The sequence below is a fragment of the Pleuronectes platessa genome, chromosome 18 (assembly GCF_947347685.1).
Source record: "Pleuronectes platessa chromosome 18, fPlePla1.1, whole genome shotgun sequence".
Classification (NCBI taxonomy): Eukaryota; Metazoa; Chordata; class Actinopteri; order Pleuronectiformes; family Pleuronectidae; genus Pleuronectes; species Pleuronectes platessa.
Window position 1 is genome coordinate 15416869 of NC_070643.1, and position 6319 is coordinate 15423187.

The 6319-nt window shown below is 41.3% G+C and overlaps 1 long non-coding RNA gene across 1 annotated transcript; it reads right to left on the bottom strand.

Moving 5' to 3' along the window:
* Positions 1 to 1800: 1800 nt before the first annotated feature.
* LOC128462244 (uncharacterized) lies at positions 1801 to 5605 on the bottom strand. Its single transcript, XR_008342332.1, has 3 exons — positions 5487 to 5605; positions 2338 to 2412; positions 1801 to 1920 (listed from the first exon to the last, which is right to left on the bottom strand). It is a non-coding gene; the product is annotated as an uncharacterized LOC128462244 (long non-coding RNA).
* Positions 5606 to 6319: the final 714 nt, after the last annotated feature.

The following is a 6319-nucleotide window of genomic DNA, read 5'->3' on the forward strand; positions in this document are numbered from 1 at the left end:
GTACATCTGCTTGATGTAAGAGGCCACAGACCACGAGGGATCACAAGTTCAACTAGCTTCAGTTTAAAGGGTCACGAACAAGTCGTTTTAATGTCTAGTATTTAGGTTTCTCTCTTCAAATGATCCTCATATTAAAATGGAGACTGTTGTTAGTCTCTATTTGCAGATGATTTCCTAATTTTGCTTTAAAATCTGATGACTTTAGGAATTATGTCAGTCACAATCACATTATTATTAATATGATCAATTGCCCACAATTCATTCTGTAAATAAATAAAAGTAACACATCAGAGCTGAATTGGGCCTTATCCTTGCTGCAGTTCACCCCTTCTGCCAGCAGGTGGAAGTCAATAACTACAAATGTGTGAGATCTGCTTCATTACAAATTCTGCCCCTCTTGGTTAAATTGCTCACCGTCTACATAACTGCTGCATGTGACATTATATTTTTTGTGCCATTTTTTTCTTTACCACTAACCCCTATACGTGTTTGCCCTAAAACTCCCACTATAGACTTGTCATGGCACAAAGACAAAGCTTCGAATTATAGATGAGGCCTTATTTCCCTCCATCAGCAGACAGTGCTGTGCCTGCAGGCTTGATTGAGACGTCAGATCTGCTACATCTCAAACCTGGGGCCGCACTGAATCCACGGGAAACTTTTTTGCATTTGAGCTTTCATAAACGTGTCAAGTGTGTAACGTTAACCTTATGGAAAAACACAATAAGTCACAGAGTCCCAGAAAAACGTTTGTATTCTAATATATTTCGTGACGGTCAACATATGCACAGCTGACCTTATCTGGTCGGTGGAAGCCGGAGGAGAAAATAAATACTGAATAAAGGTTGTACTCTCAGCTGCTGTCGTCTGGCACATCCACGACACATGAGCACTTGTGCCACCGTGCATGTGTGTGTGTCTGTGTGTACACGCTGGTGTGCCTGTATGTCCTTGTCACAATGTGTTTGTCAGCAGGGTTGTGTTATATCTTGGTGCAGTGACAGCATCAGTTAGCTGCGGGAGAGACATCAGAGATCATGTTGCAGTGCCAGCAGCGAGAGGGCTGAGGGTTGGAGCCGGCCACGGGGCCTGAGAGTAGATAATGTCAGGCCGCTCGGAGCTGCACAAACGCAGCGGCATATGTTGTCTGACAGTGAAACGCCTGGATGTTGTCGAGCTGAGAGGAGAGACGGACTGGTGGCCGATTGGAGTGACAGCTGTCACTGTTGCACTGCTGTCCTTATAAGAACCAGTCTGAAGTTAGGACTGGGAAGTAACTATGCTGGGTGGTTTAAGGTTAGAATATAAACTAAAAGACATGTTTTAACAGGGTCGACCTAAAGACAGGGAAGTTGGAGGAATTTACACTCCAGACAATAATGTGGGAAGAAATGAGGAAGCATAAATAAATCAAATGTGTAAAAGGCCAGAATGATGAACAGAGTCTCGTGGATCTACAGCTCTGAACATGTGACCAAAAAGAGTTGGATTAACTTTGGGACCTGGCTTTTGAAAATCTGTGATAGTTTAAGAAGATGATGTATAAAATAAAAATAATCAAACAATATCTGAGTGGGTGGAGATCATCAGGCATAACACAGATTGGTATTAAGATGCCCCAAGGAAACAACAGTGGTCAACACAAACCAACGGCCTTTGACCTCTTCGTTATATGATAGTCATACATTTTTTTTTACATATCTTAATTTAGGCGTACACCTTTTTTTAGCACGCAGTCACATTTCCATATAAAAGCACATTTAAATTCCTTTCAAGTCTCTGTGAATTGCTGCGGCTCAGTTTCAGATGCTGACTGTGACAGGAATGACTCGACACTGGGCTGGAATAGTGACAGTCGGACACTGGTGATGAGGAGATTTCCCTGCAGCCCCAGTCTGTGATGGAGATGTCCGGTACATCCTAAAAATGTTAGAGCATAGCATTAAAGTAAGGAGGGTCAGAGATGCATTATTATACTGTGAGATACTCAGAATACAAAGTTTTTTTTTTTTTTAAATCTCATCTTTTATTTATTTGCACAAATTTTATTCAAATTTTAATCTGGGTTGCATCGTTTACTCTCTTCTTTATATGTTGAAAATCATTTTAAGTCCTCACTCAAAAACCTAAATGCAATGAAAACAGGGTCGTAATGACGTTGGACTAAAGACAGAGGGTGACAGTCCAGGTGGAGGGAGACGTGCAGGAAGAAGAAGACATATCCATCAGATTAACACACAGTAATATCTTCCTGCTCTGGCTCCCGGCATCAGTGATTTATCAATGCAAAGCTAATAGCATCAATATGAATCTAACTAAAAATCAATATTTCATTACCTAATTGTTAGCGGGGATGAAGAGGGATGATGGTACGAGACAGCGTTGGAGAGCATTTGGAGTTCACAGAGACATCTGGAGGACAAAGTCAAACAGGAAGGGCACTCTCCATTAGGACACACTTTTAAAGAAGAGGAGGAAGAGAGAAAAAAAATCCACGTGACGACTTTATTCGGATGAAACAGCGACAACAAACAGGAAGTAAACAACAAATCATTTGTTTGCGAGGTTAAAGCTGTGTCGGAACCTCAGGTTTTATCGAAAGGATGGACTTCCACACGACACAAACACGCACACGCACACACACACACACACACACACACACACACACACACACACACGAACACACACAAACACACACAAACACACACACACACACACACACACACACACACATACAGGAGTTGCAGTGTGAAGACTTCATTAATATTAATCGTCTAAAAAGCCGAATACACATCAAACCAAGACAGTCACCACAGACCCACAATATTTATCCCTTGCTTGTTGTTGAATAAGGCAGAGGTCAATATAATATAAGTCGCTGACAAAGATACACAACATAAATCCTTAGCTGCTTCTAATCGGAGCCATCAGATGTTAAAATAAGTCATATTTTATAATCCCCCTTCAAAATAAAGTGTCTTAAAGGGATGTACGTTTTAATTTTTACATTTTATCGAGTGGAATCTAACCTCTATTTAGTTGAACAATTTGCTGTTTCTTATTTTCTGGTATTATCTAACTCGCGCTGCATCGCCTCCACACACGTTATTCTTTTCCCCGCTGATTTACGCTGAGCGATGATCTCGACCGCTACAAGGTGAACACGTGTTGTTGCCGTGATCTACAGCTTGGACCCAAACCAACGGCTTTCTCTTTAAAAAATGATAAAGCTCTACGATTACTAGACCTGGTTCTGAATTCGTATTATTTCGAACATATCTCGATTTAAAAGACTAGAGCCGTTACTATTTGCTTAGATTATTTTTTAAAACTCAGTCGTTGGGTTCTTCATGTTCAAGTTACTCAGACAAGAATAAACACAGCTTCTGTTTTAGTGAGTGTTTACAGCCCCACCACAAATACACCACAGTGGCTTTGTTCATAAGATTCAAAGACACATGTTAGCCTATGGTTGTGGCCTCCAGCACAGAGGAAAGCTAGATATAGATATACTGTAGACTGCATGTTTGTCTATACTATCAATTTATCACAGGTTTTATTGCTGGTTTTTCCCTGCGTGGGGAAATAAAATGAAATATTATCTGACCTCAGGTCCTTTTGGAGATTTTACTCAGAGCCAGAATTATTTGTCCTTTCCTCTCAGCTGCAGAGAACACTGTGTGTTATTATAAATATATATAGTGAAAATAAAAATGCCACATGATACAGATTCAATTCCATTTTTCACTTGTCAGTCATCTACAATCCTCTCAATGCCACATACGCAAAATATCTGAATGCCGACTTTAACATAACTTGAAAACGATTAAAAATAATGAGATCAAAAATTTAAAAACATTGTGAATGTTTACAGTAAATTACATCTTTTAATTTAACCAGTAGTCACCATATCTACAGATACATGACTGTTTTAAAATAACTCTGCTTTATCTGTAAGTGCTTAGACTAAAGTATAAAGAGGGTGTAATTAAAGTGTGTGCTTACACTCGTGTCGTGCTGCCTCTCTGTGATCGGAGATGAGAACATAATGGTCGAAGAAATTAGTTTCTTCTTCTGTGCTGTTGTGTTATTCACCATCTTTGTCTACGTGTTACTTCTTGTGCTTGGCTCAGCAGCAGGGAGGGAGCAGTTTGCATCGAGCTCCTAAAGTCAGGGTCAAAAATAAATTCAGTGAGAAAAGGGAATACAGGTTTTGGGGGGTGCAGGACGGTATATCTAAAATTTCTATAAAGCAATCCTCATAAAATCACATGTATATTCTGCATAAAGAGGTTATTTTAACATCCCAGATCTTAATCTTACCTTCCTCTACTAAACAGGCAAGTTAACAGGGTGCAAACACTTAGAATCTCTTTATCACAGGTGATCCTGGTATTAGGTTCACTCACTGCTCTGGATTCTTTTGTTAAATGGCGAGGACCTGCTGAGAGTCATTCTCCTGAACCCGCTTTCCAACAGGAATCCTCGACATTTTAAACAGCTGCTCATCGCAATTTGCATCACTCACATGGAGCAAAAAAGCAAAAAAATAGATTGCAATCTTTCGAATCTGCTTTAAAAGCATCAGTCAAACGGGGCAGGGGAGCGTGCAGCCATCGTGCATAATACGGCCATCAACCGAACAGTAGGAGGAGCAAAAGCATACGTTGCGAAAACAGGTATGAAAATGAGAGAATCTATCTGCATCATCCAGGACCTTGAAGGTTTCACCCACTTCCACTACAGTTGTTAAATAGACTGAGAGGAGGATATCTCGACGCTGCCAAAATAAATCTCTCAGATAAACACATTATTCCTTATGTCAAAGATCTGCGTGCACGCCGACACCTGTTAATGCTTCTGTAATTTATGAAACGCTTATTTATAGACTTTGAATTTGTAGCGCAGAGAGAGAGAGAGAGAGAGAGAGAGAGAGAGAGAGAGAGAGAGAGAGAGAGAGAGAGAGAGAGAGAGAGAGGGGCTCTGGTTTAATTGCTGTGGAGCAAAGTACATGACAAGGCCCAGGAACTGGAGGGAAGCCAGATCCCTCCACTGTCGGGCACTAATAACACATCACAGTGACAGAGATGCGCCTCCTCTCTACCTCGCCGTATCGATCTCCTATCTCGCTGTTAATAGTCCTGTTAAACACCAGCTCCTGGATCTTTACTGTGTCCGAGCCCACTTAACAATAAACCCCCCCCCCCCCCCTCCGCTCTCACCTTTTAAAATTCCCTGAGAGAGAGGACACAAACTGTGGAAGGGGATTCACCCGCCCGCAGGACAAAATGTTGAAGAACATGAGAATGTATTTGTTTAATTTGTGCGTGAGATGAAATGTGGAGGGAAATATTCTGATGTTGCACTTTAGTCACATGGGTCGATATTTTGTTATTCTTCAATCCATTCAGCCTCGACTGGGCTTTGTGTCTAGGGCTAATTAGTAAATGTTGCCATATAAAGATGGCCAGCGTATCTTCACTTACCATCATGCAGAAGATCCCGGATACGAGTGCTGCCATCTTGCCCCGATGATGTCATTTGGAGGTGGAGTCGACACCACAGCGATCAGGGTTTGGAGCTGCATCATCGAGGTTCCGCTCGACCAATCACAAGTCAGTCTCAGCTACATAAACGACAGAAACCATCTTTGAGAAAAATGTATTTGACGTGTGTTTTTTCTTTTTAGTTTGGTCAAAGTCACATTTGCTAACAGAGGAGGTGGGGTTCATAACCTACACTGCTCACAGCCACCAGGGGGTGATAAAGAAGCTTTGGCTTCACTTTTGTGGAGCCGTCATGTCGTCCATCTTTAAATACAGTCTATGGTTGGAAGTAGCTCCGAACAAATCTGAGCCTGACTTTTAGCACTGCTGTTGATATCAACGTTTCACCTATAAAATGTTTTAATGTCTCATTTCCGCCTCTGAAATTTGGCAGGAAAATGGCAGAGAGATGTAAATCATGTAATTTTACGATATTGTATCCCCAGTCTGATCTAATACATCCCAGTTTGAAAATACACATATGAGTCAGATATTGGTTTTAAAGACAAACTGTCTAAACTCACCTGTGTCCAGATTTAAAAGAACCCTTCAGATGAGCATTAATATTCCTAGCGTTTGGTAAGTGAGCAGCTTTGGGGCAGTAAACAGTGCATTAGGTAATTGGCGACGCAGGGAAGAGACGGAGGAGTGCGTCTGAGGCAAAACAAGTTCTGCCCATGTAGAGCAGACGTCCGGGGGGAGAGCAAGTCTTTAGTCAAGGACTTGTGTTTTATTGGTTGAACGATATAAAACATGACAAAATGTCTACTCAG